Raw genomic sequence first — 14069 nt, forward strand, 5'->3', positions numbered from 1 at the left:
TAATCTGTACTGCTATATGCTTTTAATTTTCAATTGACTTATACTAATAGCTTCTAAAGGGTTATCCTTAATGCTGGATTTGACAACTCATGCAAGATTCATGGGTGACAGTAATAAAGTGTCTATCATCTAGTGAGATTCTTACTGATACTCTTGGGAACAACTTTCATTCTATGGAAAAAATTTCATGTGGCATTTTTTTTTTAAAAAGTTTAAAATATCTGACTGAAAATTCTGAGATTAAGAAAACTTTCACCTACTTTGACTTTTGCTTGTGTAATTATGCAGTTCCATAATGCTAGATTGGTGTTGGAATTAAATAGCTAATGTGACTGTTGATTAGTTTCTCATTTGAAATCATGGCAGCTGAACAAGTGAAGGTTAGTCCATTTAGGCTGTTAGTAACTTTAAAATATAATATTGGCACTCATTCAGGCTTTTAGGATTTTGCTGAATGAAACTCAAAAGAAACAGCAGTAAAATACTTGATTTGTCTAATTGGTCTTTATAATTTGGATTAAATTCACAGCTGTATCCAAATAGGGCTCCCCCCTCCCCAAGTGCCTGCCAGGTGCTGCCTCCTCTACTCATGTACTTCAGACTTGAGATAGCTTCATTGTTTTGAATGAAATTGTATTTCCTTTGTGCCCTTTCATCACCCTATATTTACTATTTTCTTGTTACTATGGTTTCTGGAAATAAATTGGTTGACAGTTGTTTTGAAAACCTAATCTATATACAAACAAGTTTTTCAGTGTTTAAATGGTGCAATGAATAGTTTAGCAGTAGACTATCTCAGAGTTCATTAAAGTGCTCAGCATTGTTATTGAGGTTAATCCCATTGCAGTCCAGGGTATGTTGATTGCTAATTCAGTGGGAGGAGAAGGGTAGAGCTCTTGCTTTAACAGTAAAGGCTTATTTTCTGATGTTGGAGTTTTGTTGTCTTTTTTTTTTTCCCCAGCTAAAAATTCTACTGCACATAGTTTACTTAATTTTATAAATCTGTTTTAATGTGGACTAATGCTTAGCTGTATGTAGTTGCACTCAAATGTAATTTATTTTTATAAGTCTTGATACTTTTGCCTCCCACCCTTGTGTAGATGGGTTCTTGTAGTTTCAGACCATGTAGCATGAAACATACATTTCCCACATAGAACGTATTCTTCAGTTTGTAGGAGTGATCCAGGAATGAGGCACTTTTTCAGTTCTTTTTATTCTCAACAGTGTGTGGCTGGCCTGATGTTTTATTTATAGCACCTTGTCCAGATGCTGCCCTGCGTCTGTCTTCATGTGGGCACTGTCAAGAGATTACTGCCCTGCTGTCTGGCCCCTGGCACAGTCTGAACTCTGCTGTCAGGTAGCAATTCTCAGCTCACAGGCAAGGCACTGAGACACAGGAAGATTAAGGCAGAAAAATTATTCCCTAGATGTTATAGTGACTGTGCATGTTTGAGACTTCACGACCTTCTCCTCCTCACAATAAAATTTCATGTAGAAAATAGATGGGGTTTTATATTTTCCTTGAGACTAAGACAAAGTAACTTGGGTAGAACTACAGAGCAAATCAAACCAATTTCAGAATTAGATTTTAGGTCTTTCTGCATGTGGTTGTGTGCTTGTCCACCTGGCTGTAGGTCGTGTACCCCAACCACAGCACTTTAGTGTTGGCAGCTTTTGAGTATGGCTGGTGCTTTGAATTTCACTTACCAGCTTAAGTGTCAAAGGAGTCAGAACACCAGATGTGAAGTGATGGGAAGAGGAAGATGCCATGTGACTCTTAGGGAAGTTTTGCAGTTTACAGCAGAGAGGGAAGGTAAAAAGATCAGGTTGAATGAGTGCAAATTACTAGAAATAAATTGTGAATGTATGTGGATGTACATGAACATGTATTCTTACTGAAACAAATGATGTTGTATGTCAGTAGTTTTCTAGGATTTCTTATCATGGTCTACAAAGCAGAAAACAACGTGTCAAAGCAGTTAATGTAATGCATTTAATGTCAGACTGATGGCGGTATCTTGGTGAAAAACTGAATCTGTGGTTAAACTCGTTTTCTAGTCCAGCTTCAAGATGTAACAAACTTGGCTGTTGCTTTTTGCTTTTTACCAAAAGCCTTCTCCTTTCCCTTTATTGGAGCACAACCTCTAGTTTGTTTTCTGCTGTATGGTAATTTTTATATTAAGGCGTAGCAGATGGTGTCAAAATAATGGATTCTTCTACCCTGGCTTTCCAAACTTTTTGGTACAGTTTTGTCAATTTTATGATATTTCATTTGTTCTTATCCCTTCCCTGCTTTGTTTTCTTGGCATGCTTTTCACAATGTGTTTTCTAGTACCTCCTTATTAATCTTTTTTTGATATTTAATGCACTGTTGTTTTGAATTGAGGAAGTGTTTCATCCAGAATCACTGTAGAACTTCCTTCCCATGCTGCTGCCCAGATATGCTGCAGACTAGCTACTTAATTTGCACTGGCAAAATTTCAAAGTGCAGGTCAGCTGGCCAGGTTATCCCCCCGCGGGGCTTCTGTATCCCTTCCTAAATGCCATTTTTCTTCTGTCTGTTCTGCGTTTTCCCCTTATTTGTCCATTGGGAGGAAAATGGCTCCAGAAAAGTTGAATGGTGTAACTCCTTCCTTGCTTTAAGCTGTAACTCTCACAATTTAACACGTATCATGAAAACAGTTTCAAGGCAGTTTAGACTATTTATGTAGGGTTTTTAACATGTTGTCAGAGAAAAGTAAATCTGGCAGAAAATGAGCATTATGAAGTTGAGTCAGAAAAGCACAGGAGAAAGTGGTAAGGTTTGGCTTCTGGAATGGGGAACCAACCCAGAGTGCCAGAAAGGCATGTGAAATACAAACTCACAGAAGGATAAGGATATTCAGCAGCTGAGAAATACTCTGATTATGTGGTAGCTACACTGGGTGTTATATGTTGTTGAGCTCCACTGCTGATGTAATTTAGTTGATATGAGCACAGCTTTAGCGCACTCAGTTTTGGTCAAAATTAACTGTGTATGTTTAAATTGCTGACAAGCTGAGGGGGTGTGAGTGCATCTAAAGGCACCCAGGTCATCTGCTTCCCTATAGTGAGAGCAGTTGTAATGATTCCCAGCAGTGGTGAGTTCTGTTGAATTCGAAACTGCCATGAAAATAATTTGATTTTAAAAATAAAAAGTTCTAAGAAAGCTCCTTTGAAGAACCAATTGCATAATGAAGTTGTTTCTGGGTTCCCCTTATTAATGTTGTTGATATTTGATTATATGTTTGATAAAGATAGAAACTGAGTAGTTTTTTTGGGTTTTTTTTTTGTTTTGTTTTTTTTTTTTGTTTTTTTAAGTGTACAGCCATACAAAGTGCACTTCACCAGTGCTTTCTTGAACTAGGTGTGGGTTATTGGGTCATCAGGAGAGGTGTGAATGCCACAAATTCTTCAGGGTTACACTCTGCAAATTTGGTGAACTGAACAGTACAAATTCCAAAATAATGAATGATCCCAGTTGTTAAATTTGCAAGTTTATTTGAATCTTAAAGACAGAAGCAGTGTTGCCCTGTGAGGACTGAAGCTATTAACTAGGCAGTGCACATTTAGGGTTTGATACCACTCTCATTATGGCGGTCTGGGGAGGGGAGAAGACCTTGGGCCAGCAGCGGTTTTATCTGAAGGATATCAAACACAAACAGGACTGCCAAGTGAATTAGAGGAGCATTATGAGAAGATTTGGGATGAACTTGGAGTATTGAACTCATGAGATCCCTGGCTTCATAGTAACATCATTATTTTCAGTCCTGAAACAAAGGGAGGTTTTTCTTCATTGTAAGCTGGACTCAATCTTTAGCTGATTACTCAGATGGACTATTAGTAAAGGAAGGGAAAGATCCAGACCTGCAGTCCTTAGAAAATTGGAAGACACAAACATGAGAATCTCATTTATAGTGTCACACCTTTTAATGAGAAAGGTTCTGCCTTTTTGATTTCGTAGAAACTAACCAAACAAAAATCTACAGGCTGCATCTTGGATTTTTGTAACTTGAGACTGCTGGACAGTTGTTTTGTTTTATGGCTTGCTTAGCTGTGCCACCACAAGAAAAGTTGTAGAATTTCTGTACAAAACATGCTTTTGAATTTAAACTCTTTCTTTCTACACTTAATCTTGTTTCTTTTAGTCTTCAAAAAACCCAAAACCTCACTTCTTCTTTTTTCCAGAATTAAAAAGATGAAATATTTAATCAGAAATTCAGTATTTGGGTCATCAGTCTTGTTCAAACTCCTAATTGCTATTGATTTTGTGCAATAGAGCAGGAGATCCCTTCAGTATTTTTTCTACATAGAAACTCTGTGATTTCCTTTTTCCAGTATGTTTTTATACCAGTGCAGAGAGATGGCTGGTGTCGTCTTTATTGGTGGAACCAGGTAAATTTGACGTCCAGCAGCTTCACTCTCTCCCATGCCAGGTGCTCGGGGCAGGCAGTCCTTGGCTTCCTGTCTGTGGCAGCCTTTCTTGCTGACCTCAGTGATGGGTTTAGTTTTCTCTTGACTGCATTTAAATCAGGTTGACATGCTGTGAAGCTGAAATCAAACATACTAATTCTTTCCTGGGCAGAAGCTCATCCAAAGAATGTGTGTGGTTTAGTTTGTGCTTTCCCACTGTACTTACATCCCAGGAAATGGGTTCTTAAATGAAAAAAACCTCATTCTGCTCATCATTTTATTTTTAAAGTCTCATAGTTGTTTTTTCCCACCTTCTCTTTCTGGGGAAAGGAGGAAAATTTTCTGCTGTAGCGAGGATGGCTTTTTCCCCCAGTGCTATACATGAACTTTACCTGAACCAATAGCAGAAAGACGGTATCATCTGTAAATGGTCCTTAGGTTCCTTCCTCCAGCAGTGAATGACCTTTATGAAGACAAAACCGGGTGGAAACACCAAGTTCAGTTACTCTGCCTAGTAGGAAAGGATTTGGTGAAACCGAATCGTCAGTAATTCCCCATTTAAGACGTTCACGGGAAAGCTGAAATAGGCATTTTGGGGTACAAGAATGAAAAGCTTATCTATTAAATGTAGATTACAGCCTGTCAAGTTAAATAGCAATGTTGTAATTACTTTGTTTGCTTCTATTTGGAATTGCTTTTGTTAGACTCGGGCTGCAATTAACACACTGGAGCAGCCATTGTTCCTGCCTGCATTCCTTGGCTCTTTCAGCGTCGCTGGGAGTGGGGAAGTGCTGCAGCTTATTTGCATCTCTTTGAAAAGGAGTTACTTGAGCTAGCTTAATTTTTGGTCGATGTTTTTAATTTCTCCGAAGGAGATACTTACCACGCCTGTGCGCACGTTAGTAATGCGGGGGAAAATGTAAACAGGCATGGGCTGTGCTCATCAGTGTGGAGAGCACGGAAATGGGGATGAATTCGGTAGGTGCGTCCCGTTTCGTTTTAATTAGCTGATGACTCATGCCGATGTCACCAAGACGAGCCTTAAATGAGCTTTTCAAGACTTTCTTCATGTGTTTACTTTGTGTCGGATTTCCAAAGACACCCCGTTATACCTGTCTAGGCAAAGGGTGCCCAGGCTGCACGGAGACCTCGACTGCTGGAATCCTGCATGAGTCCTCCCGAGTATATTCACAATAGCTCTCCTTTTGTTTCGAGCTTTTGTTCATGAGCTTTTTATTTTTTATGAGCTAGATCTGTTCATTATGTGGGAAGTCACTGTTTAATCTACACAGAATAAGGTGCTCTATATGATCCTAAAGTAAACAACAAATGCATTTACTTCTAAAACCTTTTATTTACAACTAGCAACTATGACAGGGAATCTTCAACTAGCTCATGGTTTCGAATGAGGTGTTGATGGGATGGGTACAGTTCTGGAGAATGTGTTTGGATTAGCAAGGTTAATGGCAGGGCTGCAAAATATCCTCATTTGGTAGATTTGGAAAAAATCTGCATTTTCTTCAGTCAAGAATCTTCTTTTCATCGACCTGGCTCTGTCACTTGTGGAGCTGTTTCCTAAATAGATGCCAGCTGACGCTGGAAAGGTGTCACAGTGTGCTGAGCAGGTCTGGTATTTGGGAGCTGTGTTTCGCCCTGCTGTGTTAATCAGTGACAAAGTAGTTGCATTTATTTGCTGAAATGATCGTGGAACTTCAACAGCAACTTCATGTTATTGGACTGTTTCGAAATTAAATGACCCTTTGGAAGGGCATTTCTATTGGTGTTTTAGGGACAAGACACATTATTGGCTCTTAATAGTAAATGGAAGTTTAAGTTGGCTACTGGAAAGCCTTTTGCTGGAATATTGCTTGAGTTTTCATTTTCGTTTGCTTTATTTTTTCCTCCTTGGTTACTTTCAAAGAGAATGCAGTTTAAGGAAGGAGTAAGGATTACACTTTAAGTGTAGTTTAGCAACACATCTATGTTATGTATGAAAGGTCTGTTTAACTTCAGAAAAGATATATTAAGCTGTCTAGACACTCTCCTCTTAGTTCAAAATTTAAGTACTCTTCTTCTCCAGCTCCCCAATAATGGAAATAAAATGAAATATCAACTTATTTTTAGTTACTGGATTTAAGAATGGGATTTCAGCTGTAACAGGAACTGCAGCTTGCTGTGCTGTATCCATCCTGGACTAAGAGATTTGAGAAGGAAGCTTTGCCAGCTGGAAAGTGCGTCAGTGTTATCTGCATGTGTATTGTAACAGATGTTGAGCAGAGACTACTTGTCAGAGGTACCTTATAGTAACTTTTAAAGATGCTTGTTTGTTTCAGTACATTTTTCTTGCATCGCTAACTTTTTTCCATAAAGTCAACCACAAACTGCATTATTGGGGATTTCAGCTGAAACTTGTGGTGAATAGGAAGTAGATTAAACACAGGTTTTCCCTTTTCTCTGGTTGCCAACAGTGATGTCAGTAGTTCTAATGATCCTTACCTCAGCTCACTGCTGTCCTCGCACTCTCTATTAAAACACTTGTCTTCTGCACTGTTTTGTGTGTTGTTAAGGAAATGCTGATGGCTGGAGGTATCCAGCTGATTACTTCATTTCCAAATAAGGTTCTTTCACCTTGAAGTACACTGTTAACAGTTCACTGAGGAGAGAGGAGATTCAGATTGTTTTGTCAAAAATTTTGGAAATACTCTTTTGAAGTCTAGCAAAGAACATTTGTATGCTAAAACTGAGGATGGGGCTTTGGGTTGGGCATGAGGCACAAATAATGGATTCAAGGTTTATAGGTTGAATGTATTTCCAGTGACCTCGGAGGAGCAGCTTTGCTCTCAGATTGTCTGTTTCCTACACATCTTTGTGCATTCAGACAGAACAGGCACCACTGTGCTGTAACAGTAGTGTGGGTTGTCATTCTTCGTTACTCAATTCGTGTTTTATTGAAAGAGATTGGTCAGAGGAACTGGGTATGAAAGCCAGTAATTGCAATCAATAGTTTCAGATGGTCCTTAGCAAAGATCCTAGTTGATTTTTTTTTTCTTTACCAAAATTAAAAGAAAGCAAAAGCTACTAATACATTTTTAGGAAAGGGTGACAGATTCCCATGTTGTACTGCTGAAGATCTGGAGGTGTAAGTAGCTTGAAACTGCTCCATGCCCCTGTGTCCTGTTATACCTGCACGTGACGTTTGTATGCAATTCAGCCTGTACCAGGTCATGTCCTACATGATTCTGGCTCTTCATCCTGTCTCCAGCTCTTGGATATTTCAGGCTTCTGTGATTTTTCACCCTTTTTGCGCATTTGCAGGACTATAATGTACGAGTGTTTGGGTTTCTGTAACTGTGGGTTTCTTCAGTTTTATTTTCTTAATTAATTCCTCTAGGAAGTGTTTTGTTTTTCCAATAGACTTGTTACTGTCTTTCTTCTCTGCTCTTCTGGCTTTGGAATCCAGGAATAAATGCCCTCCAGAGGTGGTTGCAATGACTTCTTGGCCATATTGATGGAATTGGTGAGGAATTGGATGGGACAGGCAATTTTGTTCAATACATGATGTAGTTGAGTGTAGATGACCTGAATACTGGTGAAGAGGTGTAGAACTTGGCCCTGCTACTGCAAATCATGTATTATTTATGTACTTAAAATCTCTTAGCAGAATCAAGTCCGGCCATGTAGAAAAGCTGTTTCTTGCTGTCCTTCCACCACTTGCCCTGTCGGTGCAGAGCAGGTCAGACCTTTGGGCCCTGCTGGGGGCACCCAGCTGTTCCTCTGGCCCTGCTGGATGGGAGCTGGGTGTGGAACACCCACCTTGGATATGCAGCACACAAATTGCGCACACTTTGCTCCTCCATTTAAATGAAGCCATTTCTCCTTTGTTGCTTGTCTTTATTAATAAAGTATGGCATTACTGGCTAATTTTAGGTCAAACGTAGTTGAAAGCTGCACAGCTATGTGAAGCTGTGTATAGATATTTGGGTAGGAACATTCCAGTAGATCGCAATGTGAGTGCAGAAGAAAGTTGAAAGTAAATAAGAGATCTGTGAGATAATTCTCCAGGGAGTTTTCACAGCATGCCACACATCATTTTCAGGGATAGGCTTTCCTTTCACTTGAAGGATCACACAAAGTAAATTTTGTTTCTTGTGCAATTAAAGAATATAGGACAGGAGGTCTTTTCAGTTTTTTTACTTCAACGTGTCTATGGGAAGCCTTTATTTGTACTGAGGAAAATGCACTGTTTACCTATCTCTTCAGGAGCACAGTTAATATTGAACATAGAAATAGACACACTTTTATGTAAAATATGAGTCTTGCTTCAGCAGATTTTAGCAAAATTACTGAAATGTAAATGCTGGTAGTCCTCTAACTCCAGTTAAAAGACAAATTGTACTCTTTTCAGTGCTGCATGGTTTGGTCCCCAGTGGGTCTGGCTGCATGTCAGTGGTGTGCAGAGAGGAGGCCAGGACTGTGGTGTGGGAGGTGCAGGGGTGGTGGGCAGTGGGAGACACCAGGGCTGTATGTGTGGCCAGCCAATGCCACAGGACCTCAGGAGCAGTGGGAGGCAGCCCTGGTGCCCCAGCATGTGACCTCAGCTCTGTGTCCCCCAGCAGGGACTGTGCTCCCCATGGGGGCCGGAGCAGCTGCTGGCAGGACACGAGGCCATCCAGCCCTGAGTGCATCCTGCTTGGCGCTGCCTCGCTCCTGATCAGGGCCTGGGCCTTACAACCTGCCTGGGGAAAACCTGCAGAAAAGCAGAGTCCAGAGGACCTGCTGACCCAGACTGGTGCACTGTGCGCTGGGTCAGGGAGGCTGCAGCCAGCAGATGAGAAATGGGAGGACAGGGTCAAAAGCAGTTTCTGGCATTCATTCCCCACTAAACCTGTGCTGTGCATTATCGGGGTTGCAGCACTTCTCTCAGAGAGAAGCAGAAAATTGATAAATTCATGGACTTCACCAGGATTTTCTGCGTACAATTTTTTTTAGAACTTGTATGTCAAATAGGGAATGGTCATGCTGCACCCTGAATGCTCCATTCCCTGGTCATCCTTCCCAGGCAAACTGTGGTGTTTGCAGGTGGCCAGGAAGGCCTCTCGTAGGGCCTGACATTCAGTGGATCTTTCTTGTAGCTGGTAAAAACGCCAACAGCAGGCTGGTGTTTAGAGCTTTCCTTTCTCTTGTCACAGGAGCTTGTCAGAGTTAATCAGTATGGACACTTAAATTGTTTCTGCTTAGGTGAATCTCTTGCAAGTTTTAAATGTGTTTCTGACTACTTTGAATTTCATTGCCAACATCTGTTTTAAATGCTTTTGGGATTCACATGCTTGAGTACAGTTCAACTGTGTATGCCATAATTTTTCAAGGTGCTAACACTTTCAGTTTGGATGATAACTCTTTTAAAGAGAAAAAAAAAGGAGGGGGAGGGAAATAATTGCAGAAAAGTTTTAAAGTGCCCATGATGCTAATTTTCTTCCTCTTTCAATTTCAGAATGATGACCTACACAACCTCAACAAATCCTTCTTTTAAACTCATGGGTATCAAGACTATAAATGTTTCATGCTATCACAACTAGGACCTCACCTCCTCCTCCTCTTCCTCTGTAAATGGGTACGATACATCCAGTTCAGTTTGTTTACTTTACACAAACCTCAGGAGTTGTTGACTGAGCTGCACATCCTGTGTTGTGCCAAGCAGAAGCACTGTGACACCTGGACAACAAGTCTCTCTTATTTCATCCTCTACCATAAGGACTTAGCTGGCCACATGAACTGATGTGCCCACCACTACATCATGGTGAGAATGGGTATTTTACTAGCACATTTACACAACTTCATTTGCTGCTGAAAACCTGTATGACAAATCATCATTGTAAATTATTGCATACAAAACTTAATGTTGGTTGAAGAGTATTAAATATTTAACATAGGTTTTGATTTATACATGTACTTTTTTAATTAAAATGTAACTTTTCCTACAGCACATCTTTTTTGATGTGGAACTGAGGTATACTATATTCTGTTGTAAACAGAGTGGGGAACCTGCTTAAAACAAGGCTTCTAAGAATAGAGTAGGGTACTATTCTTGTTTTAAGATTGTAATTCAGAAAATAATATAATACGAGTCATTGGTCCCTGGGCCTTGATTGTACAGTCATATTTACTGATACTATCAGTTGTAAGATAACCCTGATGTTGAGTTGAATTCTTTCCAAAAGAAAACTAATTTTGTACTCCTTGTAAAATAATAGTCTGTATTAACTACAATGAAGACAAACATTACTGTACATGGGTATTTACAAGTGTCAACTTTAATTCATCAATTGCACAGGAACTGACAAAAAAAATCAGAAAAAAGAAATCAAAGTCTTCCATTGTACATATTATAAAGAAGAAAAACAAAAAAAAACAACCAACAGGAAACCACAAAGCAAAATGGAAACAAAAAAGGGTGAACTTTTTAAATTGACTCTTCCCCTGGAATGAAAATGTGGGTGTTTGTAAATTCTGGAAATCTCTTTCTATATGTAATAAACTAGATACTGTTTTATCTGCTGTAGTGGGTTTTGGGTCTTCTTTGTTTTCTTTTCTTGTTTTCTTTTCTCAATTATCTGAAATTGTCCCACCAGGTTTCTGTGATGTTTCTATGGTTTGTCATTGAGAATGGCTGTGGACCACCATAGCTTAAGAATGAAGTCAAGTGTAATTAGGTGGAGTAGGGAGTATGCTTCCTTGCATTATTTCACTAAAGCCCTTGTTTCAGTTTTTTGGAGACTCTTCAGGATACAGCTCTCCATCCACTGGATTCGGGGGAAGGGTTCACAGCATGTAAAATCACTTGGAAACCATAGCAAGACTTCAGCATAAAATGTAAAAAGCGCAGCTCAGATGATTGTCTGGAAATCAGTGCAAGAGGCACAACAAGGAAGAATTCTTCTGTGACTCTCCTCTGCTTCACTGGTTCTATGTAGATGAAAATTCTTTTGTGCATAGTATTTGCAGAGTCTTAATTCTTTTGGGGACTGGAAAAATACTGAGATCATGGATTTTCAAGTAAAATGTTGTTGAAGTGATAATTGAATTTGAAGCCATGTCAGGTCCCCGTTGGTCCCTCCTCCTTCTGCGAAGAAACTCCATGGACCAGTGCACATTCAAAAGAATTCTTGTTCTCAGGAAAAGGCAGGCAGGCACAGCAGCAGCTCTCCCTGCAGGAAGGCTGTCAGACCCTCAAAGAAGGGGTTTCTTCCCCTTGAGATGTTTATGATGTCTGGGATTAGGCTGTGGTTAGTGCCACTTCTGCCTGCAGTATAGATGAAGGGGCCATTGCACAGCTGCTCTTCACCTCTCCTTTTGCTGGAGGCCTACCAGTCCCTTAGCTTTGCTGGTATTACTGCATGTACAAAATCACTTTGACCCTGTCAAGTCAGAATATTCACTTAAGAAAGGACTTGTAGCTTAAGAATGCTTAAATCATTCCAGATCACTGGAACAACTGCAGCAGTGGTGATGCTGGCAGAGTGAAGGGTGCTGGTGCGTGGGGAGCTTGCAGCCTGAGAGGGACTTGTGCCTGCCCACGTGCTGCCTTGGGAAATCTTGGCTTTTGCTGACAGAGCAGTGTCCTCCCAAAGGTCCTGATACCAAGCAGTAGCAGATAAGAGGCTTTGCTGCTTTTTTATGTAGGAAGGGGCAAGTGGATCTGGAGTAGCTCACCTGTTACCCTTGATGAGCAGTGATGTGGATTTTTCCAAAGAACCATTCATACGTAAGAAGGCAGCACTTGCTTTTAAAAAAAAGCCATGTACATCAGACCAGTATTTAAATTTCCAAGTTACCAATTTTAATTTTATTTTAAGCCTTCTTTTTATGTTCTTTTATTAAAATGGGGTTTATTTGCAATGAAAGCTTGCATATATTCTGAAGTAAAAACTTAAGAACAACTCACCCTCAACCCCTTTGCCCAGTCTTCTCCAGCTGAGTGAATTAAATGACATGCTCACTGTGTTGATTTGGTTGCTAAATATTAGCCTGTGTTGATGTTGAAGTGCCTTGCATAGAAAAGCATTTAATGTCCATTGAGCTTTGCGTTGTTCCAGGTAATTTGCAGAGTCTGGCAATTATTGAAATCACAAGTTTGGAGGCGTTGGAAGCTACTGTTAAGGTTTAAAAGGCACCAGTGAGTACATTTAATGTTGGTAGGAGTATTTCAGTTATACCTCTAAGAGCAAATTTTGTTCATAAAACATGAATTCTACAAAAGTGTAGGAATTGACAGTGGTCATTAGGGATAGTAGGGGGATGGTGCTGATCTGGTGGGTTTCCATTCATCTTAATGATGAGATATGGGCAGAGAAGGAGCTTGTCAAAGATGTTAATGTGCATAGGGTTTATGTTAATCATTATTTTTTCCTAAGTAAAATTAAAGATGCTTTACATTCAGAAAATGTTTTGAAAAGACTTTTGCAACAAAATACATTCATAACCAAAGCTAAAACTCTTGATTATTGCATAGATTTTTATTCTTATGAATTACAAACTTTAATAAATAGATGATTATGAACTAAACCTGTCTAAATTAAAGCATAAATGCCTCAATAATCCAGTACTATACTATCTTATCCTTTTATGAATTCTTTTGCACTGTCTGCCACAGAACAGATTGTCATTTCTCTTAAGTTTGAAAATGAGCACATGGGATCAGTCTTAGATCAGCTGGTAAAACTCAGATGCTTGGGTGTTTATTTTGCTTTTAATTTTTTTCAAGTGGAAGTTTCTGGTTATTATTTGAGTTCATTTTCTGGCTCCGTTACTGGCACAGCTTCAGTGTTCAAAAACTCTGTACTGAATGCAATTATTAGTGCTATTGGTTGAAAATGAGAGGGGTTGGGAAAACCATTTGAAGCAGTCTCCAGGAGCACAAGGAGCATTTACACACTTGGGTTTTGGCAAAGATTGCTGTGTTCAAGCTCAGTTTGATTCTGAGTTGATGTGTATGTTGTGGAACTCTAAATAAATTTTTGTCCTTCTAGTATTTGATACTAACCTCTCTACTTAGTATTTAAAATATCATGTCTTCCATAGTGGTGTTTATAGTTTTTTTTCCAGTAAAAGTACAAAGTCAGAAAGCAAAAAGGGAACTCAGGCCATGTTCATAAGCATGTTCTGGTGCTGTAGCCTTACTTTGTGCATATTTAAGAACCAAGCACTGTGTCCATCTTGCTACCAGCTGACTTTCAGCTGAAGCTGTTTTCGTGCCCTGTGTTTCACTCAGCAGCTGGGTAATGACCAGAATGTGCCTGAATGGGTTCCATCAGCGTGTGCCGTGTTTGAGTTGTGTAACTGCGGCACAGCTGAGCGCAGCAGCCAGAGCAGCCTCCACGGGTGTTTCTGCAATGATTAGCTGACTCCAGCGCTTGGTAGCAGCTTAAGTACAGCATGTCAACTGCTAATTGAGTCAATCTGGGGAGGTGCTGGAGCGCTTGTTCTGCAGCTTCATTCACCTAAGCTAGTTCAGTTTAAAGAAACAATACTGAAAATAAAGAAGTTACAGCAAATATTTGCCTGTCTCCTGTGTGGCCTCCAAGCCATCTTTGGGTGCAGATGATTTTGGGGGGGGAGGGGGGTTTGGGTTGGTTTTTTGT

General features: G+C 39.9%; 1 protein-coding gene across 1 annotated transcript in view; it reads left to right on the top strand.

The window, feature by feature from the left end:
- The window catches only part of IRS1 (insulin receptor substrate 1), a 50799-nt gene extending 39813 nt beyond the window's left edge, over positions 1 to 10986 (top strand). The window contains 1 exon segment of the mRNA XM_039556631.1: positions 9923 to 10986. The gene's annotated coding sequence lies outside the window, so the exon portion shown is untranslated.
- The last annotated feature ends 3083 nt before the right edge of the window (positions 10987 to 14069 follow it).

Source organism: Corvus cornix, chromosome 9 (genome assembly GCF_000738735.6).
Source record: "Corvus cornix cornix isolate S_Up_H32 chromosome 9, ASM73873v5, whole genome shotgun sequence".
Taxonomy (NCBI): domain Eukaryota; kingdom Metazoa; phylum Chordata; class Aves; order Passeriformes; family Corvidae; genus Corvus; species Corvus cornix.